Source organism: Dromiciops gliroides, chromosome 2 (assembly GCF_019393635.1).
Source record: "Dromiciops gliroides isolate mDroGli1 chromosome 2, mDroGli1.pri, whole genome shotgun sequence".
NCBI classification, from domain to species: domain Eukaryota; kingdom Metazoa; phylum Chordata; class Mammalia; order Microbiotheria; family Microbiotheriidae; genus Dromiciops; species Dromiciops gliroides.
This window is the reverse complement of record NC_057862.1, coordinates 467,930,907-467,958,256: the sequence shown is the minus strand read 5'-3', so window position 1 is coordinate 467,958,256 and position 27,350 is coordinate 467,930,907.

Sequence of the window (27,350 nt, the reverse complement as noted above, 5' to 3'; positions counted from 1 at the left end):
ACAGTGGATAGAGCACTGGCCCTGGAGTCAAGAGTACCTGAGTTCAAATCCGGTCTCAGACATTTAACACTTACTAGCTGTGTGACCCTGGGCAAGTCACTTAACCCCAATTGCCTCACTAAAAACAAAAAACACAAAACACAAAACTCAATGTTTGTAAAGAAAAACAAATTTAGGGAGCAGCTAGGTGGCGCAGTGAATAAAACACAGGCCTTGGATTCAATAGGACCTGAGTTCAAATCCAACCTCAGACACTTGACACATATTAGTTACATGACCCTGGACAAGTTACTTAACCCTCACTGTCCTGACAAAATAAAATAAATAAAAATAAATTTTGAAAATTTTGAAAAATTTAAACATTATGTTCAATTCTACAAACAACTGCAACTCCAGACCCACCAACTAACAAAGTGGTGAAGATCTGGAAGTGCAGAATGAGACAAATATTTTTGGGCATGGCCAATGTGTGGATTTGTTAAGCTTTACTATGACTATCTGTTAGAAGGTTGTGGTTATGGGTTGTTTTGTTTTGGTTTTTTTAATTCAGGAGAATATGGGAGTGACAAGGGATAGCAATAGTGATACATAAAAGAGAGTAACAGTATCATTTTTAAAAAACAGAAGAGAAAGAGAAAGTATTCCAGGGTTGGAATTTGGCAAGATCCTGAACTTCAATATTCCCCCCTCTCTAATAACTTAACTTCCTATTCTTCCATCTCTTCCTCTATCCCTCTACTTTCTCCTAAACCTGTCCTTCATCCTTACCTTTGTCTCCAGTCCCTTTACCCCTTCCTCCTCTACTGTTCCATTACCCCTATGCTCTGACTTCATTTTTCTCCCTTCACAGTCTTAACCTATTCAACTACAGAATCAATTGTCGCTTTATCCTGTCACCACTAACACCTTGCAAAATCCCAAACTTTTGTTACCCACGCACTTCTCTGCTCTTAACACTACCAGAAGAATTCATGTGTCTAAGCACCACAGGGCCCTCATTGATGAGTAGTGAATCCTTAATTCTTTCCTAATTGACACTCCTGGCCCTCACTGAAGATTTTGACACTGCTAACCATACCTTCCTCCTACATACTCTCTTCCTTGATTCTGTGACACTGTTCCCTCATGGTTCTACTAACTTTCTGACCATTCTTTCTCAATCTCCTTTACTAGATAGTCTAGGCTGGCTAGTCACTGGAATCCCGTCTAATATGATAGTCTCCAGCCAATCCTGTGAAGTATTTCTTCAATCAATGGTTTTCACTACTTCTAAACTATGGATGTAATAATTAATGCCTTTGATTGATTCAGCAGAGTTTATTTAAAAGAGTGGGTCACTGAATGATTCAGTGACCCCCCCCCCACATTTACATTTATCCCCTCCCTCTCCCTATCTTCTCAGTTAACATTCCCAGTCATATGTACTTCTACAACATCTCTAGCATCACTTCCCCTCTTTCCATTCTCACAAATACCACCCTACTTCAAGCCCTCTCACCTGGACTTTTGTAATTACCTTCTAGTCTCTCTCACTCCAACCCACTGATCAAACAACTGCCAAAATAATCTTCCTAAAGCAAAAATCTCACTATATCACTCTCCTGCTCAAAAACATAAAGTGGCTTCCTACTGCCTCTAGAATAAAATATAAAAATTTCTCAGTGTGGCATTTTAAATTCTCCAAAATCTGGCCCCAACCTACTTTTCCCAAACTTATTTTATGCTATTTCCCTTTATGCTCTCTACATTCCAAACTTGCTGTTTTCTGAACTCAGCATTCCAGCTCTGGACTACTTGGATTCAGCTGCACTGCTTGGACGGGACTTCACCATCATTATGCTCCTAGGAAACCTCTTTATCAGGAAACTCATCGTCCTTTGAGATTACATTAGCTTTAGTTCTCGATTCTTCAGTATCCTCAGTACCCTCTGCTGCTCTGATTTGAGGGCTAAAGGGCAGAGCAAAGAACTCCTCCCCAAACCCCCATTTAAAGGGGCTCACAGGCCAATTAACTTCATTTCCCCCCAGTTGCATTCCCTGGACTAGACTCTTATCATGTCCATAGTGAGCAAGATCCCTTCTTTCCCACTCCCCTTTCAGATTCCCTTTGTGTATGGTTTTCCCTCATTACACTGTAACCTCTTTGAAGGCATGTACTATCTTTTCCTTATTTCTATCTGCTTTAGCACAATGCCTTTCCAGTGCCTGGAAAATAGTAGGTGCTTAAGAATTGTTTATTGACTAACTTCTATGGTTCATGCCTTTAATGCCCTCTCTTCCTCATCTCTTTCTCTAAAAATCCTGAGTTTCTTTCAAGGTTCAGTTTAGGTAAAAATACCTACTCAAAAGCCTTCCCCAGTCTCTTTAGTTGTTAAGTGTCCTCTCTCAAATTCCTTGTAATTTACTTAATCTGAGAACATCATCACCCTCCCAATTATCCAAGCTCCCAATCTAGGTGTCATACTCAATTTCTCACTTCCCCATATCCAATTTTTTGCCAAGTTCTAGCATTCTACTTTTACAACCTCTCATATCGGGGCAGCTGGATGGAGCAGTGGATAGAGCACCGGCCCTGGAGTCAGGAGTACCTGAGTTCAAATCCGGCCTCAGACACTTAACACTAGCTGTGTGACCCTGGGCAAGTCACTTAACCCCAATTGCCTCACTAAAAACAAAACAAAACAAAAACAAACAACTACTCATATCAACCCCATTATCTCCTGCTACTTTCTCTTCCCCTACTATAAGCCCTGATAACCTTAAACCTGGAATACTGCAATTGCCTTCTGGTCAGTCACTTTGTCTCATGTTTCTCTCTACTCCATTCTATCCTCTCAGCTACCAAAACGATCTTCCAAAGTCCAGGTGTGATTAAATTCTAATGGCTCCCTATTTCCTTCTGGAACAAACATAAAATCCTGCTTGGTTTTTAAAGCCCTTAAATTCATCCCTTCCTACCTTTCTTTATACTCGACACCCAATGATACTGACCCTTCTTGCTATTTCTTGCACTATACACTTCATCTCCCAACTCTGGGCATTTTTCACAGGCTATCTCCCATCCTGTACAATGAGGAATTTTCACCCAACTCATCTCGCCTCTTAGCTTCTCTCCTACCTTCTACAAGAAGCCTTCCCCAGATCCCTGTAATGCCAATTCTTGCCCTCTGAGATTGCCTCTAATTTTCCCTGTATATTAGATGTATATGGTGGTTTGCATGTTGTCTCTTCCCAATCCTTATAAAAGGGGAGCTTCTTGAGGGCAAGGGCTGGTTTTCATTGTTGTCCTTGCAACCCTAACCCTTAATAAACTGGTGTTGAGTTAGCTAGGGAAAAGTAATGCTATATTACTCTAAACAAGGGAATCCTCTAAATATCCTTGGACATCATCTGCAACTTTCTCCTGCCTTCTAATCATGCCAAGTCTTGTCTATTCTATCTCCACAACATATACACATATCCCCTTCTTTCCGTTTACAAACCCAGCACCCTAGTTCAAGCACCCACCGCCTTGTCTTTGTATTACTAGAGTCTAGCACAGTGTTTTGCACACAGTGGGCACTTAATAATTTAATTTAGTAGACTAGGCTGGCAATAGGCTGCACTCATAAAAGGAGGTTGCACTGAAAGAAAAATACATAAGTTTACAGAAAAAAAATAACAGCATATAAAGGCAGCATTCAGGTTTTTATATAATGTCTGACAAACAAGAAACCAGTATTTGCATCAATATAGTATCTAGAATAAAAATGACAAACACCAGGAGGGAGTTATGGTTTGATTTACATTTTGAAGGCAACAACACATGAAAAGGCTCTGAAGCAAATTTTGTTTTGTTGTGGTTTCAGGAAGGGAGGGAGGTAGCAAGCAAAATGTGTAACAAGAAGTCTGTATAAGGAAAATAATGAGAAAACAGTTTCCTGGAAAAGGAAAATGGCTTAAAATGCTAGGATGAGGAATTCAGACTTGATATGCTGGGCAAACAGAAGCCATTGCTGAATGAGAATTGCCATAATAAAAGATGTTTGAAAAAGACTTTTAGCAACTATACTGAAACATGGAATAGAGAAAATTTTGTTGTCATTTTAGTCATGTCCAACTTTTTATGACCCCATTTGGCAAAAGATACTGAAATGGTTTGACAATTCCTTCTCCGATTCATTTTACAGATGAGGAAACTGAGGCAAACAAGGTTAAGGGACTTGCCCAGGGTCACACAGATCTGTCTGAAGGCCAGATCTGAACTCAGGTCTTCCTAAATCCAGGCCTGGCACTTCATCCACTGTGCCACTAGCTGCCCTGGAAAGAAACTAGAGGCAAGGAATCAAGTAAAAAGGTTTCATTATTAATCAAGACATGAGGACAAGAATCAACATTAATCCAGCTGTGAGGACGAGAGAGAAATGAGTGTGAGTTATGTAACTGGAAAAAAAAACAAAAACCCACCCAAATCATAAGGACAGAATCAATAGAATTTTGATTACATCATAGAATCTTGAAAGTTGGAAAGAACCTCAAATGTTAACATGAATTCCCTCTATAATATCCTCAACAAGTGGTTTATTCAGCCTCTGCCTAAAGCCCTCCAGTGACAAGAAATTCATTAACTTCCAAGGCAACCTATACCGCTTTGGGATAACCTCATTAGGAAGTTCCTCTTAATATGGAGCTGAAATCTACCTCAATTCTCTGTAACTTCCTCCCATTCTGTCCTAGTTCCGACCTCTGGGGCCAAGCAAAATAAATCTGATCTCCTTCATGTGACAGTCCTTCAAATACTTGAAGACAGTAATCATATCCCACGCTTTTTGTGGGTCAAAAAACATTCCCAGTTTCTACAGTCATTCCCAAATGGTGAAGCCCTTCCATTATCCTAGTTGCCCTACAGCTTGATGTCTTTCCTAAAATCTGATACCTACAACACAATACCCCAAATGTGATTTCATTAGGAAAGAGTACATCAGAATTATAATCTACTTTGGGAGATGAGGGGAAGATGTGGAGTACATAGAAAGCCAGCCTGAGGGCCAGGAAGATCTGGGTTTGTGTCACCTCTGATGCACAGTAGCTACGTGACCTTAGGCAAGGCCTGGTATTACTAGGTAACATGCAAAAACTATAAATTGCAGAGATGTTAACTTGCATCACTAGAGGAAATTCCTCACCTAGGAGTTCTCTATACCAAGGAAATCCATTACCTACCCACTATTTTAAATTGGACACTATTCTTCTATTATAGTCTAATATTTACAATTTGGGGGGCTTCAACCTCACAGTGTTGATTGATATGAGTCATTTACCCAACCCTTAGGTCATCTTTATGGATCTCTATTCTGTCATCTGAAGTAGCAGTTATTCCTCTACCAATTAAACATGGCCCTTTTACCTTCCATCCAAATCACTGTTGAGCATTTTTATAAAAAAAAATAATAATAATAACCAGAGTCTCTGGCCAGCAGCCTCATGAGACATTCTAGCTTCTCCAGCACTGGAGCTTCATGTATGACTGCAGAAGCTGGAAGTGGCAGATACTGTGCATGAAAATATTTGTGAAATGGCTAGATTTTTCTAAGTCCATTGCTCCCAAGAGCAAAGGTGACCTGAAAAGTAATATCAACTTAGACACAGATTACCTACCCACTTCAGGTCCTTTACTGTGGATGTTTACTATTTATTATCAACAGAGTACTATGATATTGCTTGGTTAGCCTGATGTTGCTAACCAGAGACAGTAGTTAGAGAAGAATTTTCCAAATGTGTGTGGAAACTCACCATATAAAATTCACCTAAAAAAGAACATGGAAATCAGGAATGTCAAGAAACAACAGAAGAGGAAGAAAAGAGCAAAAGAAAGGTGGAAACAGTCAAATACACACACACACACACACACACACACACACACACACACACACACACACAAAGAGAGAATAAAGCAAAAGGTTACAATAGCCAAAATTCCTGAGAATAAATAACAAGAGCATGTGGCCTTGCAACTTTTAAAATTGAACTTAAAGAAGCTGCAAGGTTTTTTTGCTCAAAAATTCTCATGTGGTAGCTTAGTTACAGGGAATGATGAAATGATCTTTCAGAGAGACTTTACAGATAACATTCTGGATATAATTTAGAAGGGGCCAGAGGCAGATGAAGACAGTTCTGAGGTACTTGGAACAAAAAAAAAAGTGATTTAAAAAACAAACATTTTTTTCTGTATTTAATGTAGCCAAAAGAAGCAAGACCTTTAAAAATATTTCTATTTATCTTATAGTAAAAGTGCAGACCTACCTTTCATCCTTTGTCATTTCACTATTGTGTACAAAATTGTTTGCTTTTTGTTTGTTTTATTTTTTAAAATTTGCCAAAGTCTAAAAAACTGTAGAAATCTATCATGTTTACGTATGAAACAGAAATGTAAGTAAAAACTTGGCTATCAAAAAGGGGGCCAAAGACTAGAGCCTTAAGTGCTAGAACAAAGTGCCACCAGAGAAGTCCCTTAGGCTGACATCAATCCATTAATGAACACATTTTTCATCCAGTCTTTTAACCAGTTATAAATCCAACTCAAGTTATACTATGAACCAGTCTATATTTCTCCATCTTTTCCCCAAGAACAGTGTGACAAACTGTCAAACACCTTGTTTAAAATTCAGTTTCCCTAATCTATCAAACTAGTATCCGTTTCTAAGTAGTAAATAAGACTAGTTTGAAATTACGTTAAAAAAAAAAGGCTGAAAATGACCTTAAATTTGTAGATTTAAGTGATCAAAAGGTGCATTACTATACTAGTTATAACATGAGGACCCTAGAGTCATTTTATTTATTCTTTATTTCCCATCCCTAGAAAAATTACATACCTTTAAATAATACTAATATTTAAAGGGCAATGAGGACATTCTATTTCTTTTGCATATTCCTCAAGAATTTAACAGGTACCTTTGAAAAATTACTCAAAGTTCTGACTGAAATTCTGACTACTGAGATGGATTTTACCTCAGAAGATGTATCTATTTGTCAGTTCAATGTATCTATGCCACAAAGGCATCATACTAAATCTCTAAATTTATAAAGCTACTTTTATGCTTCACAAGTATCCTTCCTGGAACAAACCAATAGATTAAGCCAGTGATAACAGGCATAACTATCAGGACAACATATGACAACAAGGAAGTCTAATATGTGGTGGGGGAGGGGAATCAAGAGGACTAAAAATGACAAACCATCCCTTCTATAATCAGAGGTAGCTAAATGATCAATTTTCATCTTGCCACTATAGAGTTCCTTCTAACTTAAGTTATGGAATAGACAGTTATAGGGTTCAAAAGATTCCAAAGTTGCATGACTAGACATGTATGATCTATATCAAATTGCTTGTCTTCTCAAGGAGGGGGAAGGGAAGGGAGAGAATTTTGAAGTTAAAATTTAAAAACAAATGTAAAGGGGCAGAGCTAGGTGGTGCAGTGGATAAGCACCGGCCCTGGAGTCAGGAGTACCTGAATTCAAATCCGGCCTCAGACACTTAACACTTAGCTGTGTGACCCTGGGCAAGTCACTTAACCCCAATTGCCTGACCTAAAAAAAGTAAAAAAAAAACCTTACATGCAATTGAGGAAAAGAATAAAATTTAAAAAAAAAAGATTCCATACCAACCTACATCTTTTATCTTGGCATTTATTATTTCCTTCTGAACAAAGTCAACAGGATGGGATTCTCCAAGGACAGCAGTCCTGGGAGTGGCATAAAACTGTGTTAGAAATTTGGGAATAAGCCCCCATCTATTCTACTTGATTTTCTGGAATTTCATCTATATAGTATTGCCTCTCCCAAATTAAGTTCATCACCACTAATTTCATCATCATGCTGCTAACTCAAGTCTTGACTGATACCACTGCTCTAAGTCTCCTCCCTCCTCTGATTGAAGGGATGGAAGGTGAAGTACCAAACTCCTCCCAATACCTTCCTTTATAGATGGCAGAAATCATGACTTTTTGATTCACTCTGTTCTGTATCTGCTGCTCTGCCTGGTTTCAACTACACAGAACAAGATGCCCCCAGCATGAGGTCCCTTGACCTTCTCCCCCGCCCCCCAACCCTTTCTTTTGGTGTTATCTCCCCTATTAGACTATAAGCTGCTTGAGGTCAGAGACTATCTTCTTTTTTATTAATTGTACCCCCAGCACTTAGCACAGTGCCTGGCACATAGTAGGTGCCTAATAAATGTTTATTAAATATTGGATAGTGAGCACTAACACCATCCTTAGTACAGGGATGTGCTATACTTACTATGTGCTAGGTACCATGCTACTTGCTTCAACTTGAGCTAGAGACACAATTAACTATCTCTATGCTATATACAAGTTCCAAGTGCTCTATACACATCTCTTAAATTTACAGAACCAACTCATAAGGAGAGCAAAATTACACATATCCCAAGAATCTCCAAAACAAATAGGTTAAGATGGTAGTAAATGGTGAGTGGCCACTCAACCAACTGTTAACCACATTGCAGTCAAGCCACCCTAACTAAAGCAGCAAAACACCTTGAGGGAGAGAGTGGATACAACATGTTCCAGGCAAGTCAAATCACCACTACCACCCTGACAACCATCTTCTCTCAAACTCTGGGGGGGTGGAGCCAAGATGGCAAAGGAAAGGCAGTAAATACTCAGAGGTCCTGACACAATTACTCCAAAAAACTACAAACACAGCCATAAAAGAACTCCTGGAGCAGCAGAACTCACAAAAAGACGGGCTGAGATCATTTTCCAGCCAATGATGGCTTAGAAGTTCATTGCCGGGGCAGCTAGATGGTGCAGTGGTTAAAGCACCAGCCCTGGATTCAGGAGTACCTGAGTTCAAAGCTGGCCTCAGACACTTAACACTTACTAGCTGTGTGACCCTGGGCAAGTCACTTAACCCCCATTGCCCCGCGCAAAAAAAAAAAAAAAAAAGAAGTTCATTGCCCCACCGAAAAAACAAAACAAAAACAAAAAAACAAACAAAAAACAACAACAAAAAAAGAAGTTCAGCAGGAGGGGGTTGCTGTGCCCAGCTGGGAGTGGAGTCCAACCCAGCAGTTGCGCTGACACAGATCTAGCCTCAGTCAGGTTGCACTAGAGAAATTTACCCCCAACCTTCGAATAAACTGCAGCGATGGTGTTTTCTGAAACTAAGCTCATGGGGGGGGGGGGGGGGGAAGAGGAGATGTCTGTGGGAGCTGAGGGATTCAACTATCCTACCCCAGCGGGGAACCAGGAAGAAATCTTGAGTGGTGGTGGCCTAGGTTGGGAAGGGGTGCAGGCTCATCTGAGCTAACAACCACAGCAAACAAAATTTTGTTGCCTGGCTAATTAGCAAGTTGGCCAGGGGTTATTTACAGACCAGAGCATAGGCCAGGCGGGTGAAGAACCTGTCCCTCCTTAAATCATACCTGGGACCCCCTGAAGCTTGAGACATTACAGCCTGGAAACAGGACCCTACTTTAAGAAGGAGTTAAAAATCAAGTAAAAGATGAGCAAGATGAGCAGGCAGAGAAAGATTTGAACCATAGAAAGTTTCTTTGGTGACAAGGAAGATCGAGATGCACCCTCAGAAGAGGATAGCAATGTCAAGGCTCCTACATCCAAAGCTTCCAAGAAAAATATGAATTGGTCTGTCAAACACTAATGGGGACAGTCCAGGACCCTGAGCCCAAGAATCTTGAGAAAAGCAATGTTTCCAGCCCTATGCACTAAGTAAGCTATCATCCTAGAAAGCAATCTTTGTAGAGATGAAATCTGGCCACTACTCCTACAGGTGTTACAGCAAAAATACTGAATTTCCAGAAAGGTTCTTATGATCAGTTTAAAATAATATGAATTATATCAGTGAAAATTACATCAGATAAAAGGCAACAGCTTTACTGCTGCTCTGTAAGGACCACAATACCCTTCCATTTGATTTGGAGCTGAAACTTTCCATTTGTTGTCTCCTTTATTAGAATGGGAGCACCTCAAGAGTAGGACTGTCTAACTTTTCTGTCTATATCTTCATCATTTAGCACAGTGCTTTTCACTCAATAAGCTCTTAATACTTTATTCATTCATCCAAAAGCACAGCAGACAATATATAAGGAGAGGGAAAGGTCTGATCCTAAAAAATTTACTACTTCATGTGATTAAAAATCAGCTCCTCCCTTGAACAAAAAAGGTCAGAATTAGCAAATCCAGGAGTCACAAAATATATCCTTAATGACCCACTGGCCACTACCCTAATACATCTGATTAGTTTGTAAGAAGACAGAGGCAGGAGTAATTTTCCTTCTGCACCAAACAAGGAGGCAAGAGCATAACTCTTCAAAATTGCAAATAGAACACACATTCCTATGCCTCTCCAGCCAGTTCAGTCATTTGAGTCCTAACTATGCTCATGCAGCCCAGAACTACAAGTAGGGTAGAAAGGTGTTTATTTTTTCAAGGGTGGGGAGGGAAAACACCAAATGGAAGAGTTCAAAGAACCCAAGAAACTAGTTAATGGCTCTGTGACTATTATATTCACCAAGAGATTGTAAATGCTGGTCATTCATCTTTCACTGCTGCCTACAAACAAGCCTAGGTCTCTTCCATATTTAAACTTTCACTTATATCTCTCACAGTCAAAAGACCAGAAAAAGGTTCCTCTTCTGCAGACTGATTTCACTTTCTCTCCTCTCTTCTCAACCATTTGCAATCTGGCTTGGAACCTCACTGAACTGAAGTTGCTCTCAAAGTTACCAATGATCTCAAATGCTAATAAATCCAATGCCCTTTTTAAATGTATTATCCTAACATTTTCTAAATCCTTATCCTTCTTAATCTTTTTCTACAGCACTTGATCTTTACAATCTTCTCCTGAATACTCTCAACTCCCTGACATTTTGTGAGACAGCTCTCTTGGTTATCCACCTACCTGACTACCTCTCAATCTCCTCTCCTGACTCATCTATATCATAGGAATACTGGTCAAGAGCTGGAGGGAACCTTAGAAGCCACATATTTCAAATGCTTCATTGTATAAGAAAATTTGACCTTGCCCAAGGTCACACTAGTGACCCTAATGTATAATCACACTATAGGGACTATTAGGGACAGTAATTTAGGTGCTCTTCCACTATGCCACACTGGTTTTTGTTTTTCTTTTAGGGGGAGGAGGGGTGAGGCAAAGAGGGTTAAGTGACTTGCCCAGGGTCACATAGCTAGTAAGTGTCAAGTGTCTGAGGCCAGATTTGAACTCAGGTCCTCCTGAATCCAGAGCTAGTGCTTTATCTACTGCAATACCTAGCTGCCCTCTGCCACACTGTTTTTTAAGGTTCTTCAGAACTAAGCTCTAGTGAAAACTCCTATACAAGACCTTTCTTGACTCCAATCACAGTTACATTTTAGACAGAGAGTATTTACTTGTATGTGTATACTTTACCCTGATGGAGAAAATATAAATTCCTTGGGGACAGGGTCAGTTTCCTTTTTTGTCCCTGAATCCCTTTAATACAATGACTAGAACAGAGAAGGCATGTAATATATGGTTGTTGAATATTGTGCTCCATGCTGATCTTCTCACTCAGGATGCCATGGACAAAACTTAATATAATCAGAACCATGGTTAGATAATTCCAGATAGCCAACGGAAAACAAAGGAAAGGGAATGTGTAGTCACAAGAGACTTATAAGGAAAATGAAAGCAGAGAAGATAGAAAGGTCCCTGAAGAAGACAATTAACTTTATATGTAGCATGTCCAAGAGAAGTAGCTTGTCATTGTAGAGAGAGCAATGGCTTTCGAGTCAAGACCTGAATTCAAGTTCAGTCTGACACTTATCTGCTATATGAACATACATGGGCCCTGTCAGCGCCCAAATCAACAAAATAAGTTATAAAATCTACATTAGTAGAGGAAGGTTCCACATTGGGAGTTCCCTCTATAAACTTTGTCCCCAAGCAGGACCAAAAATGTAAAGCAAAACAAAACCTAAAAAGCAACTAATCAAAATTTTGAGCAATGTTCCATTCCTCCACACTTGCCTTTTCAGCACTACTAATTCATCAGTCTCTATACTGGCCTTATCACTCAGACAACTTTTTGCTACATCTAAAGAATACATGCAGATTACAATGCTAATTGCAAAGCATTTAGCTTTATTTATTTTCTCTCTCCATATTATAAAAAAATGAAGCCACATATATTAGACATTGTGGTAATCTAATTTTCCAGTGTACCAAAGGGTTAACACACACTTAGGAAACTACAGTAACTCAAAAAACATTAAAATTTGATACCAGTATACCAACAGCACCTCTGGATTATTACAGCATTCTGGCATAAGCAAATTTCTGGGATTGTTACAATCTGTTGCTTCTGTTTTCAACCCAGATTCCTAAAACTGAAATATAAGAATTTGGAAATACAATGGCTGGCAGAAAGGGGGAGAAGGAAAAAAAAAAACACCTCTGTTTATATCCCCCTGAATAAGTAGAATAGTAACCATTAGCTGCACCAAACACTACCATTTTCCCCTCCACAGAACTAGGGACAGACACTTGAGTGCACACACAGCAGAAATACACAAACTACACAAAAAGCAGTTTAAAACCCACAATCCAGGGCAGCTAGGTGGCTCAGTGGATAAAGCACTGGCCCTGGATTCAGGAGTTCCTGAGTTCAAATCAGACCTCAGACACTTGACACTTACTAGCTGTGTGACCTTGGGCAAGTCACTTAACCCCCATTGCCCTGGGGGAAAAAAATACAAAAACAAAAACAAAAAAAAAAAACCCACAATCCTCTAGATTTTCACAGGGAGACATAAGAGAAAGGTTAGCCATAAACCATGTAAAATTGAAATTTTGTTTCTCACAAATCAAATAGTGCTTATAGTAGCATGGCTAATGGAAACACAGCTCAAAGCCTAGAAAAATTTTCAAGAACCAAGTATTGGTGTATGCCTCACAAGCAGAGTCTTTACTACAGAGCATTTCATTCTCTCTCTGAATTATGTATCTTCTTCCCTCTAGCCAAGAAACATTTTGGAAAAGAAATAGAAAAGGGAAAAAGTGCTATTCTATCTGCAATCAAGTTTATAACTAATGTTTTTGCCTTTAACAAGTCTTGGGGCTGAATGAATGTATTCCTTTAATTTCATCTTCATTAAAAGCCAATGTCATTTTGAGACTATTCATGGTAGGGGGAGACTTTTGAGTTTTGCCCATAAAACATTTATTTCAGTGGGTAAAATCTCATCACTACTAACTAACCAAAAACAATTTGTAATTTCAAATGCCAAAAGAACAAACACACACACAAAACTTTCCTTTCACATTATCCTCAATATGAAGAAATCTGACCCCCTTCCCACATCATACACGTCTGTGAAATAAGCTGAGGGGCCCCTTTGGCCAAGATCTTTTTCTTTTTAGAAGAATAAACCTTGAACCACTCTCAGAACATTAGGCAGCCCCCAAGCAAATTTAACCCTTAACAGCCAAATAAAATGCTCCTCTTTTAAACATTTAGAATTCTTTAGTCTTTGTTCTCTAATGTATTATTCTAACATTTGAGGATTTGCTTTGCACACAGGAGTCAGAAACTATTTGCTGAATTCATTCACTAACCACAGGAAAGAAAACAACATGGAATCATCCCAAATAGACAAACCTGCCCCCATAAAGTTTACCCTTATCACCGATAAAAGGAAATTAATATCCAAAGTTCTATGAACCTTTTATTGAACATAATCATGACTTTAAATTCTACATTCTTCACTAAGACAGCTACATCTTCAACATCCTCAACTACTAACGCCATCAATAAAAAACTAAAAAGGTAATAAAGAAAGGGATCCAGATATTCACAAGTTTTTCCCCCCACACTAACTGAAAATTTTCACCATAGAGGCTTTTTAAAAAACATTTAATCTGAGATTTCACTAATTTATGGAATTACAGATGAGGAACTTCCTCTACCAATAGGTAGAGGTGTAAACACCTTTGAAATTTACAGTCCCAGAGCATTGCCTGGGGCATTAGAGAAGTTAGATTTGCCCTAAATTGGTATGTGTCAGAAACAGAACCGAAGAAGGGTTTCCTGGCTAATTCCAGCCAAGCTCTCTATGGCACTCACAAAACCAAATATCAGTTGGAAAAGGTAACAAGAGATAAAGAGGTGACAAATTCAAGATTCAGAATGAGATCTACATTTTTGGACATGGACAGTTGTGAGAATTTGTTTTACTTTACTATGCATATTTGTTACATAGGTTTTGTTTTTGTTTCCCTTTTAAATTGTTTATTGAAAAAAATAAAATAAAAACTCTAAGAAGTCAGATGTCATCTAATTCAAACCATATATGAATAAGAATATAATTTATAGAATCCAGTTTCTACCAGAAGACTTCCAGTGACAGGGAACTCACTACCTCCAAATGGTAACCCACTATTAAGATTTGGACAATCTTAAATATGAGGAAGTGTTTCTTAATAATGAAGAAGCCAATGTCTGCCTCTGACATTTCCACACAATTCCCTCTACTTCTGTATTCATGAGCCAAGCAAAACAAGCTTTCAAATTCTTAAAAATGGTGATAATTGGGGGCAGCTAGGTGGCCCAGTGGATAAAGCACCGGCCCTGGATTCAGGAGGACCTGAGTTCAAATCTGGCCTCAGACACTTGACATTCACTAGCTGTGTGACCCTGGGCAAGTCACTTAATCCCCATTGCCCAGCAAAAAAAAAAAAAAAAACCGGTGATAATTTTCACAGGTTACTCCTCTCCTTTAATTATTAATTAACAGGAAAACCCAAATTATGTTCATATTCTCATGAGATATTAAAAGAATTTGGGAACTCGACATTCTCCCATAAATAGAGGTCACCCACAAAGATGGTCAAAAACTAAACAAACTAGTAAATAACTGTAAGCTCCTTGAAGGTAGGAAATATTTTTGTCTTTGTATTCCCACTGCCTAGCACATGGCCACCACATGCTTAATATTTGCTATCAGCAGAAAAACTGCTCTACCTTCAAGATACAGAACCCTGAAATTCACCTCTGATCACAACCTAGGCAGCTAGGCAGCACAACTGATGTGCTGCCCAATGCTGGGCCTGGAGTTAAGGAAGATCTGAATTCAAACCCAATCTCAGATTCTTTCTAGTTGTGACTTTTGGCAAGTCATTTAACCTGTTTGCCTCAATTTTGTCAACTGGGAAGTAAATCTTCAAGGGGGATAATAATATCAGTAATAATAATACCAAAGTTAATAATATTTGCAAAGCACTTAATATAGTCCCTGGCACGTTGTTGTTGTTTAGTTGTTTCAGTCTTACCTGACTCTTTCTGACTTCTTTTAGGGGGGTTTGGGGACAGAGACTGGAGTGATTTGCCATTCATTTCCTTCTTCAGTTCATTTTATATTTATGTACCCAGCATATAAGTAGATGTCATATAAATGCTAGCTATTACAATCATCATCATCATCAATCTTATCTATTATTCATCTTAATCTTATGTCTCAGAATTCTTAAACTTACTTACTCTTCACACTCATATGAGCATTGGAGCATCAATTCCTTCCTGATCTTCTCAGTCTACCATCCTTGTTATTCCTGGAGCAAGACACTACTCCTCCTCCATTTCCCAACTCTCTGCCTTTTCAGTGTCTGTCCCCCATATCTGAAATGTTCTCTCCTCTCTGCCTCTTGGCATTCCTGACCTCCTTCAAGACTCAATTCAAATCCCACCTTCTTTAAGAGGCCTTTCCTTGTCCTCACTGATGGTGCTTTTCCTCTAAGCAGCTGTATATATCTAGAATGTACTTACAAGGTGTATTCCCAATTTGAACGTGAGCTCACTGAAGGCAGAGATGTTATGTATGCCTTTCTTTGTCTTCCCAGCACTTAGCCCAGTGCATGACACATAGTTAAGAACTAATGAAATGCTTCTTCACTGATGGCTATGGCTTCACCTTCCCTCTTTTTACTGTCTCGACCCTATAATCAACTATTTCACTGTCTTAGTGACCTCCACATTTAATTTTCTCATCCCATTGTCTTCAGTTCTCCCAAATCTGCTAAATACTAAGTTTGCATTATCTATGTTCTTCTCCATTCCTACTCCAGACTCGTTTTCTGACTTCCTTCAGCTGCCCTAGGTCTACTGCAAATTTCTAACCCCAACTGGACCCTAACTGCCTGTAATTCTTTAATTCATCTCTGATTGCTTGGATAACATTCTCCTATATCCATTGTACTATATCATTTCTCAGCTTGGGATACCATCTACTTTTACCCCCACTTTCACACCTGCATTTTTCTTAGCATATCTACATTAGAAGGGGATATCAGAAGTCATCTAGTTTAGTGCAAACCTTTCATTTCTGAGAAATGTGAAATGTTGTAAGGATTAAGCAATCTCCCCAAGATCACAGGAATGAATGGCTAAGTGTCAGAAATAGGACTTGAACCTGGCTCTCCTGGTTTCCATACTTGAGTCATTAACTAGCCAGATTACTGCTGCACTCTGGGTCTCAAACCCAGACTCTATCAAATTACTAAAAAACTGAGACTACACCAAGCTACATTACCTTTTTTTTTTTCCCAGAGAGGAAGTTTCTGTCAGTAAGCATCCATGTATCCCTGGGCCAGAGTAGGCACTTCATAAGTGATTGTTAGATTGGCCTGAACCAACAAGCAACTCAGCTAGTTTCTCAGCTGATGAGCCAGAATCCCTGCTTTCCCACCAAAATCCCTCCAACACAATCCAAACAAACAAATCTTATGTTCCTACACACCTCCACTTACAATATTCGTCATCTAGAGAGGAGTGAGGGAAGTCTCTGGAAGCCCCCTGAGCCGACATAAAATTACGCATCACTGAGAAGGAAAGACTTCAAGAAGGTGTAGGCCCCTGTTTTATGTCAAATAAGGTATCATTATTTCCAACTTGCTGCCAAGGCAACTGAGCCCCAGCTAGGTTAAGTGGCTTGCCCAAGGTCACGCAGTTCTAGGAAGTGGTCTCCCGCCTCCTGGTGCGCACCTAAGAGATCTCATTCTCCCTTAGGTCTTCTAGAAGGGGTAAGAAACCACAGTCCGGCGTGGGGAGCCCATTAGTCACGAGGCCGGCCCCTTTAATCCAGAAGCTGCAAGCAGCGCTCACCTCGCGCTCCCCACCCCCGGAGACCGGCGGGGTCCAAAGAACATCTTCCCAGGACGGGGACGGACGCGTCCCAGTTAATCAGGGCGACGGGAAAATCGGCCTCGGGCTGCCAGCCTCAGCCTCTTCTCCCGCCGCCGCCGCAGCCGTCGCTCGCAGGGCTAGTGCTCTCCCCCCTCTACACCCCGGGCTGCCCCCAGCTGGTGTCCCTGACAGCTGCGACCTCCACCCCCGGGAGCCAAGCGAGGGGAAGGGGAAGAACTCGAGGAGGGGGAGGAGACGGGTGGAGAAGGGAAACGAAGGGAGCCAGGGAAGAAAAGGGAGTGAGAGAGGGGGGAGGACCAGCTGCTCCCTCCCTCCCCGCCCCCTCGGGCCTCGCTCAGCCGCCGCCGCTGCCGCCGCCGCCGAGCGCCCGTGACAGCTGCACCCCACCCCGAGCTCCGTTCCTTCAGCACCACTCACCTGCCGCCTCTGCCGCTGCCGCCGCTGCCACCTAGGGCTTTCGGGCCCGCTGACGGCCCCGCTGACAGCCGCCGCCTCAGCGCTGGCGCCTGCCACCCGCCAGGCCCCCAGCGGCGGGAGCCCAGCCCCCTCCTCCTACGGAGTCCCGCAGGGTCCCTCGGGGTCCCCGCTGGGCCCAGCTCCCCTCCCCCGCGCCCCCGAGGGGGGGGAGGGATGAAGGAAGACTAGGGCGCGCGCGCCCTCGCTCGCTCTCCCTCAGCGCAGGGAGAGACTGAGGCCCTAAGGGGAAGGTGGAAGGCTTAGTACAGGGAGAGAGAGGCCACTGCTTGGAAGGAGGGGGGTCGCGACGAGAGGGCGGAGAGCGGATCACGGCTCAATCCTGGCTCCCTTGGCCGTGAGGAACGAGGATTTCAGCAGCTCTGCACAGCCGCCATGTTCTCCTCCTCCTCCTCCTCCTCCTTCTAATCCCCTCCCCCTCCCCCGACCCTCCGGCCCCGCCCCTCCAGCTCCGCCCCGCCCGCCCGCTCGCGGCCCCGCCCCGGGCCGCGTGCCGTGCTGCCATCATGACGCACCAACCCGCTGCCGCCGAAACCCGACTACACGGCGCGACGCGCGCATTTCTCCCTCCCATTCCCCCTCCCTCCTCCCTCCACCCTGAGCGCCTCTAGCTGGGGTTGGGCGCGTGCCGTCCCGGGAGCCGCCTCCTTCCCCTGGCTGCCTGCTGCTTACTCACGCGCCCAGCCTTGCTGCCTCCTTTCCTGGCCCTTCCCTGAGTCTTCATCAAGTGTGAAGCCCGGGAGCCAATAGGATTACATCTCTCACCGAGGCGGGGTGGGGGCATTGGGGTAATGTAGGGTAGTGAAGAGTGCTGCTTTTTGCTCGTGTAGAAGCCGCTTGTATGAATCCAGATTCTTCCACTCCAAGAAATCAACCAGTATTTATTAAGCACTGTGCTAAGGTCTGGGGTGCAAACCAAAACTTAACACCTCTGTGACTCAGCTTCTATGAGCTTCACTTTGCTGGGTTGCAAAATGGGGCTGATAATAATAGCTGATATTTAGCGCTATTATCTCCGTGCTTATCTTGACGTGGTTTTGAGACTCATCTGAAATAATGTATCTTAATCGGTTTACAAACCTTAACCCTGGCTTCCAGACTCCAAATCCAGTGCTCTTCCCATTCTTACTGCCTGTTGCTAGAAGATCTCAAGGTGCAGGAGAGGGAGAAGTTGGGAGGACCTCAGTTCAAATGTCACCTCAGATACTAGCTGTGTGATCCTGGGTAAGTCACCTAACCCCAATTGCTTTAAACATCCGGGGCCATCAACAGTTGTCCCAGTGTGTATCTTGCCCCTGGACTCAGATGGCTCTGGAAGAGAGAGTGAGGTTGGTGACCTTGCACAGCCCTCCCTCACTTAAATCCAATTCACTGCAAGCCATGACATCACCCCGATGTCATGGTCCTCTTTGAGAACCAAATATCAACAAGAAGACCTCAAAAGGCCATCAACTCATAAGAGTTTTTAAGGAGTCTTATGTATGGACCAGGCGCTGGTTTAGGCTTTGAGGAAACAGATTCGTAAAAGGTGAAGTAAGAGGAGCTTACTTTCTATATGTGAGACTTCTTGTACCTTTACTACCAATTAACTTAAACCTGCTACCGAACTATATACAAACATAGAGATAGAAACTGGATCTGTGATTTCATTATTAAGGGAAAGTCCTGTCGGGGAAAGTTGGTAGATTCTCTGCCATTTAGAATCTTAGACAGTAATCTAGATCTTAAACCGTGTGGTGTGACCCCAGGAAGTGAATATGGGGAGTGAGAAAAATTTGGCAACAGTAAAAGGCTCTGTATACCTATTTTATATACCTATATACCTGGGGTCAGGGGAACTTTTTTCTGGAGGAAAAGGGGTCAGGAGTAGGAAAGGTTTAAGAAGCCCTAATCTAGAACACTTTACTGGTTTGCCCAAGGTCACAGAGCCAGTATGTGTCCAAAAGGACTTGAACCCAGATCTGTCATGAATGTGAAGCTGCCATTTTGTTATATGCCTATGTATATATACACAAAGAGACATATATACATACATACATGGATATATACATATGCATATACACACAATGTAATAGGTGGGGGGAAGGGAACACTAGTTGCTGGAGATATCTGGAGAGAGTTCAGTGAAAAGTTCCATGGGTGAGCTTTGAAAGAAATCAGGGATTCTAATATTTAAGTGAAGAAGGAGTGCATTACAAAGAAGTGCATGGGAGACAGCTGGTGCAAAAGGCAAACAAGAGAGTGTTAGTGGTATATGAGAAACAGTAAGAAGGGCAATTTGAAAAATTTTTGTTGTTCAGTCATGACCCCTTTTTGGAATTTTCTTGGCAAAGATACTGGAATGGTTGACCATTTCCTTCTCCAGCTCATTTTACAGATGAGGAAATTGAGGCAAATAGGGTTAAATGACTTTCCCAGGATCATACAGCTATTAAGTGTGGAAAATAGAGTTCATAAAAGGGAATAATGTATAATAAGGCAGGAAATGTAGGTTAGAAACAAAATTGCAAATGGCTTTTAAAGCCAAATGAACAGAATGTGCATTTATTTAGCACTTATGATGTGCTACACTGCTGAGTGATTTTACAAATATCACATTCTGATGCTCACAACAACTCTGTGAGATAGGGGCTGTTATTATCCCCATTTTATAGATGAGGAAACTGAATTAAAAAGAGGCTAAGTGGGGCAGCTAGGTGGCACAGTGGATAGAGCACCGGCCCTGGAGTCAGGAGGACCTGAGTTCAAATCCTGCCTCAGACACTTAACACTTACTAGCTGTGTAACTCATTGCCTCACTAAAAAAAAAAAAAAAAGAGGCTAAGTGAATTGCCCAGGGTCATATAGCTTGTAAGTGTCTGAGGCCAGATTTTAATTCCGGTGTTTCTGACTCCAAACACAGTACTCTATCCACTATGCCATTAGATGTCTCCAGAAAGGAATTTGAAATTGAATCTAGAACCGGGGCAGCTAGATGGTGAAGTGGATAGAGCACCGGCCCTGGAGTCAGGAGTACCTGGGTTCAGATCTGGCCTCAGACACTTAACACTTACTAGCTGTGTGACCCTGGGCAAGTCACTTAACCCCAATTGCCTCACCAAAAAAAAAAGAAAAAGAAAAAGAAATTGAATCTAGAACCAACAGGGAGGTACCCTGGATGGAAAATGAGGAGCCCCTTCCAGTTCTGAGATTCTTTGCACAAAGAATTCATTATCTCTCTTCATTCTATCCTTTGGACAGTCCTAGTTGTTGGGATGCTCTTCCTGCTATTAAGCTGAAGCCTATGTATGCTCTGGTGGAGACTTAGACTGGAACCTGGCTTGTAATGGAGGCAGTGGGGCTAGCTAGCTTTGTTACCTTAGATGAGTCACTTAATTTTCTGTGCATCAGTTTCCTCATATGTAAAATAAGTTTAGACTAGATGAACTTCAAAGTCCCTTCCAGCCCTAAAAACTCTTTGATTTTATGCTATTTGCTTCCCTATAACTTCTATTAATTGGTCACTTCAACATGACACCCCTTAAAATACTGGATTACTGTCTCCCTGTTTCTTTGTTGCCTCAAAGCTAAACACTCTGCCCCCATAATTATCCCATATGTCCCTTAGTCTAGGATCGCTTTCACTGTCCCAGTCACCCTCTTTCTGAATTTGCTCCACCCTGAATGTCACTGCTTATAATACTCCAGGTTTGGCCTAACAACTACATTAAGACTAAGTCCTTTTTCTGGACCCTTTTCACCAAGTTTCCTGTTACTTTAGATTTTTCTGGTAGCTACATCATGCAGTTAAATTTCAGGTTCCAATCTTTGCTTAGGAATGCCCAATATGTCTCTCCTAAATGTGTTTCAATACTTTATTAGGGCCCCTAGGGGCAACCAGGTGGTACAGGGGATAGAGTACTGGACTTGTTGTCAGGAAGATGTGAGTTCAAACCCATCACCAGACACTTACTAGCTGTGTGACCCTGGACAAGTCACTTAACCCCAGTTTGCCTCAGTTCCTCATCTGTAAAATGGGGACACACTGGAGAAGAAAATGGCCAACCACTCCAGCATCTTTGCCAAGAAAACCCCATGGACTTTGTAGAGTAGGACACTGAACAACCACAGCACTTCCTTCTTTCTTGAAAAGCAAAGAGTAAAGAAACCTGGGTGTGCAAATCCCTGATAAGATATAAGTTATCTGATTAGCCTCTTAGCCTCAGTTTCTTCAGCTGTAAAAGAGATAATACTACCTATCTCTTTCCTTTGTTTTGATGGAAGGGCTTGCCAAGTATATAAATGTCAGTCATTATTATTCTTTCCTCCTTTTTTCTTCCCATGAAGCTATGGACTGCCTTATTTTATGGTTCTGTTTATCCACAAGCTTCCCTTATCAATATAGTCATTTAAAAGGAGATTGGATGACTATCTGTCTGGAATGTTGTGGAGGGAATTCTTGCATTGAGTAGGGGATTTAGACTAAAAGATTTCCAAGGCCCTTTTAAACTTGTTTTGATTCTCCCATTCCCTCTCCCCTTGCTCAATAAATTTTTTCACTTGCTAAACCACAACTCCCTCCTATGTCTACTGATTATTCTCTACTAAGCCATACTGCACCCATTTTCATTAGGCTGGACCTACCCTTACTGACCTCAAGTGCCACTTCCTTCTGTGGGATCCATGCACCCAAAGAGCCCAATTTTGCACCATTTGCTTCCTCTCTGTACCCTACATTGATCTCTCTAAAACTAAGCTTCTTAAACTGTGGGTTGCAATACCAAATGGGGTCATGTAACTGAATGGGGGGGGGGGGGTTGTCACGAAAAATTTGACAACAGTAAAAAGTTATGTATACCTATTTTATATACCTATATCCCCAGGGTCACATAAAAATTTCTCAGGCAAAAAGATGAGTGGGAAGAGTTTAAGAAGCCCTGCTCTAAAACATTGGCACTTTAAGAATTGAAATTTTAAAAATAATAAAAAAATTTTTGAAAAAATAATTGAAATAAAAGTTTTCAGGTTCACATTCATTTCCCCCACCTCCAGTCCTCCCTCAAGCCATCCCTTGTAACCAAGACTTTTAAAAGAATGAGGGGAGAAAGTGGTTGAGCAAAACCAACCAATATATGGACCACATCAGAAGATATGTACAGGTATTCCTTATCCATAGACTACCACCCCTGTAATGAAGGGAGGGAGGTGCATGTTTTCAGCTTTTCTATGGGTCCCAGCTTGGTCATTTTAATAATTGCAGAGCATTCAGTTTTATTCTATTGTTTGTTCTATTTAGATTTGTGCAGTTGTCAAAATGTTTTCCTCGTCCTTCACTCAGCATCAGTTTATGTCTTCCCATGTTCTAAAACATTTTTGAAAGTTAGAATACAAGATATTATTAAACTTAGAAAAAACACCCTATTAGCAAAATGCTTCAAAACTTTAAGGATCTATAATTTCATTACTATAGTTAATTCCACCTACCAAGGCAGTTCACTCAGGAGATGATCTTTGAGAGTTGTTGTGACTGGGGCAGTAGATAGAGCACCAGCCCTGGAGTCAGGAGGACCTGAGTTCAAATCTGGCCTCAGACACTTAACACTTACTAGCTGTGTGACCCTGGGCAAGTCACTTAACCCCAATCGCCTCACAAAAGAAAGAAAAAAGAGAAGAGAGTTGTTGTGACTGAAAAAAATCATCCATATCTTGCATCATAAGGAGGAAGGAGCTTCTACAAATGTATCAATCAATCAATAAACATGTATTAACTGCCTACTATGTGCCAGGCATTCTGCTAAGTGCTGAGGATGCCCAAAAAACCAAACCAAAACAAAAAAGGCAAAAGACAGCTCCTCTTCTCCTAGAGCTTACTGCATTTGTCTTTATACAACAGACATACAGCCCATCCCCAGGCTCTTTCCCATTGCCTTTCCAACTTTAAGGACCTGCTGGACTCTGGTTGAAATCTGGTAGTATCCTCAGTGTTCCCTTCCTAGTAAGTTACTGCCACTCTGGCTGATGTTCATTTCTATATAATGTCCAACCAATCTATATGAAACCACTGTAGTCACTGAGATAATTAATTTTACTGTGATAGCCTTTAATTTCCAAGTTTGCCTTACTTATTTCTTTTTTTTTTTTTTTTAGTGAGGCAATTGGGGTTAAGTGACTTGCCCAGGGTCACACAGCTAGTAAGTGTTAAGTGTCTGAGGTCAGATTTGAACTCAGGTACTCCTGACTCCAGGGCTGGTGCTCTATCCACTGTGCCATCTAGCTGCCCCTGCCTTACTTATTTCTAATTCCATAGCTATTTGGGGGGGGGGGGGGCCAAGGCTCTTAAGCAAAGACTTCCTTTCCCTTTAATCAGAAAATAAATATTTCCAGTCCCTTATATGATATATTTGAGCGGCAATTGTGCCTAGAAATAGAAAAGGGAAGCAATATTCTTCTTTGCTCTCTATGTATTATTCTAAAAGCAGCAAAGTGACATCGTAAAGTCACAAAGACCTGATTCCAATTCTGGTCTTAGACATTTACTAGCAAGATGTGTGACTCTAGGCAAATCACTTAACTGCTGTTTTGCCTGTAAAAGGGGGATGATAATATTCACACCTACCTCCCAGGATTGTTGTGAGGATCAAATGAGATAACAATTGTAAAGTGCTCAGCACTGTACCTGGCATATTGTAAGTGCTTTATAATTGTTAACTGCTATTGTTATTGTTATTAATGTTGTTGTTGTTATTATTATCTCCCAGGGTTGTTGTGCAGATAATATGTATAAAGTACTTTGAAAAGCCAGCCAAATGGCTGTAACAGACTTACTTTTGACTAAAGGTCAGTTAAAGCCATTTAGTTCAATTCAATAAGCATTTATCAAGCACCTACTATATGCTAGGGGTTATACTTATTGCTTGAGACTCAAAGTCAAAAACTATAGTGTCTGTAAGTCAAGGGACTTACATTCTATTGGAGAGAAATAACACTTAAATAAGTAAATATAAAAATACAAAGTAATTTCGGCATGGGAACAGAGTATCAATGACATTTGAGCCAAGCCTTGAAAGAAGGTAAGGATTTCAAGAGACTAAGGTGAGGATAAAGAACATTCTAGGGATGGGGGACACTCTGTACCAAGGCAACAAGGTAGAAAATGGAATGATGTATAATGGGAACAATAAGTAGGCCAATTAGTCTGAAATGAAGACTTAATGGGTGGTATGAAGTAAAATTAGTCTGGAAGATAGACTAGATCTAGATTGTGAATGGCTTTGGAAGACAATCTAAAGAGTTTGTTTTAGAGGCAATAAGGAACTGCTGAAGCTTATTAAGCAAGAAAGTGACATAGATAAGTGGGTGCTTTAGTAATATAAATTTGGCAGCTATATAGAGGATGGTTTCAAGAGGAGAAAAAATGATGACAGAGAAACCATTGGGAGGCAATGGGTCTGTATTTTCATTGATATGAGGACAGATTGAAATCCATCAACACTTTCTCATTCTGTAAAACTCTTGCTCATGACCTCCTGCAAATTCTTCATAGGAGATCCACCCAATGGAACAGGGCCTTATAGATCTCTTAATATTGTGTGGCTGCCAATGAAGCACATAAGGTATACTTTAGTTATAACTTGATCTTTCCCCTAGCCCAATTCCTTTTCTTGATATCTCTGATGATGTCCTTTACGTTTCTCTATAATTCTTTGAAAATATATTGTCCTTTGCCTTTAAAAAGAATAATAATGGGGGCAGCTAGACGGCTCAGTGGATAGAGCACCGGCCCTGGAGTCAGGAGGACCTGAGTTCAAATCTGGCCTCAGACATTTAATACTTAACTAGCTGTGTGACCCTGGGCAAGTCACTTAACCCCAATTGCCTCACTAAAAAAAAAAAGAATAATAATAATAAAATAAAAAATATATATGTTTGTATGTGTGTATACACACATATATATGTATATATTTTCCCCAATTACATGTAAAAACAATTTTTAACATCTTAAAAAATTTTGAGTTCCAAATTCTCTTCCTCTCTCTGGCCCCTCCCCACATTGAAAAGGCAAGCAATTTCATATAGCTTATCAAATTATAAATATTATACCATCTTGCAAAACATTTCTGAATATCTTCTGAATAAAATGAATGCTGTCCTGCCCCCACTCCCCAGAATATTCAACTTCCTCTTCAGGAAAATCTTTAAATTTGTTTCTTGGTGATTATACTGTGTCCTATAAATGAGATATACCTATCCAAAGCCATATATTAGTAATGGGCTTCACAAAACCAAATCTCAGTGATACTTAGCAGGTATCAAATTTGTTTCCTTATATTAGGACCTTTAGTTCATTATGTTTGTTGCCTAAATTTGACATATTTGTATAGAGACTCTTGAGACTACCAGCTTTACTACAATGTCCTCCTGTGAATTTTGTTTCCTATGAACTTATGGGTATTTCAATTTCTAATCCTTGCTTGTCTGGAACTACTCTTTATGGTAACTAGTTTGTTGAACATAGTCAATTTTCTTCTACATGTATTCTTTTCCATTTAAAGACATTTTGATTAGGTTTGTATGACTCCAGGCAAACACATCTTATCATCCTTAGTGGGTATACTCCATCTCTGGCCAGAATTCTGTCATTTCTCCATTTTAAGCTGTAGTCCAAGAATAAAAATCCTGTTCTCAGATGCCATCTTCATAGTCAGCTGTTCCTTTTCTAAATTGCATTTTTTTCTTCTGCATCTTTTGCTCTCAGTGGGCAGCAGTAAATGAAAACACCACCTGTTCCTCTCTGGTCTCCAGTTTCTTGCTGAAGACTTCCTAATCTTTAGCAATGCTTTTTAGGATACTTCTGGTACTATCATATATAAATGCATACATCCAGAAGTAGATAGTAGTTGTCTGTTTTGACAAATTTTGATAAATTCTGTTGTGTCTTGTATACTATTCCTCCACCCCACCTTAGCCACACACACAGATAGTCATACTTTGCCATCACCCACAAATGTACCACTTCCATTATTCAAGAATTCTGAAACCTCCTTATTCAAATATAGGCTATTGGCTTTCTAACTCTCCCTCTGACTTCCCTTACCTAACCCTATGAACCAATGTAATTTATCATTTCACCAATTGCACCCTGCTCTGACAAGTCTAAGCCTTGTATCACTCCCACCATGAAGATGGAGAAAATCATGCAACTATTCTGACTGGGTCCACTACAAATTTATGTTACATAACCTCAATTGGGCCTTCATTGCTACTAGGCAATCCTGTTATACCTCTCTCATTAACTCACTATCTCATTCTCCACAGTGGCTCTTCCAAACATACCTTATCACCTAACTACTTTTTCCTTCTTTTTGAGACCTTTTCTTCAGTTCTTTTTCTCTTTCAAATTGATCTTTTCTACTCCATCTTGAGTTTTTCTCCAGCTTTTCCTCAAGTTCTCCCAAATTCCTTTTTTTTTTTTTTAGGCAATGGGGGTTAAGTGACTTGCCCAGGGTCACACAGCTAGTAAGTGTCAAGTGTCTGAGGCCGGATTTGAACTCAGGTACTCCTGAATCCAGGGCCGGTGCTTTTAACCACTGCACTCCCAAATTCCTTTTGTCCCAAATTCTCTCTGGATTTTATAATTTAAAAAAAACCTCCAAATCACCTTCTCAGATTTCTTTCTCTTTATTCAGCCCAAGTCAGACTC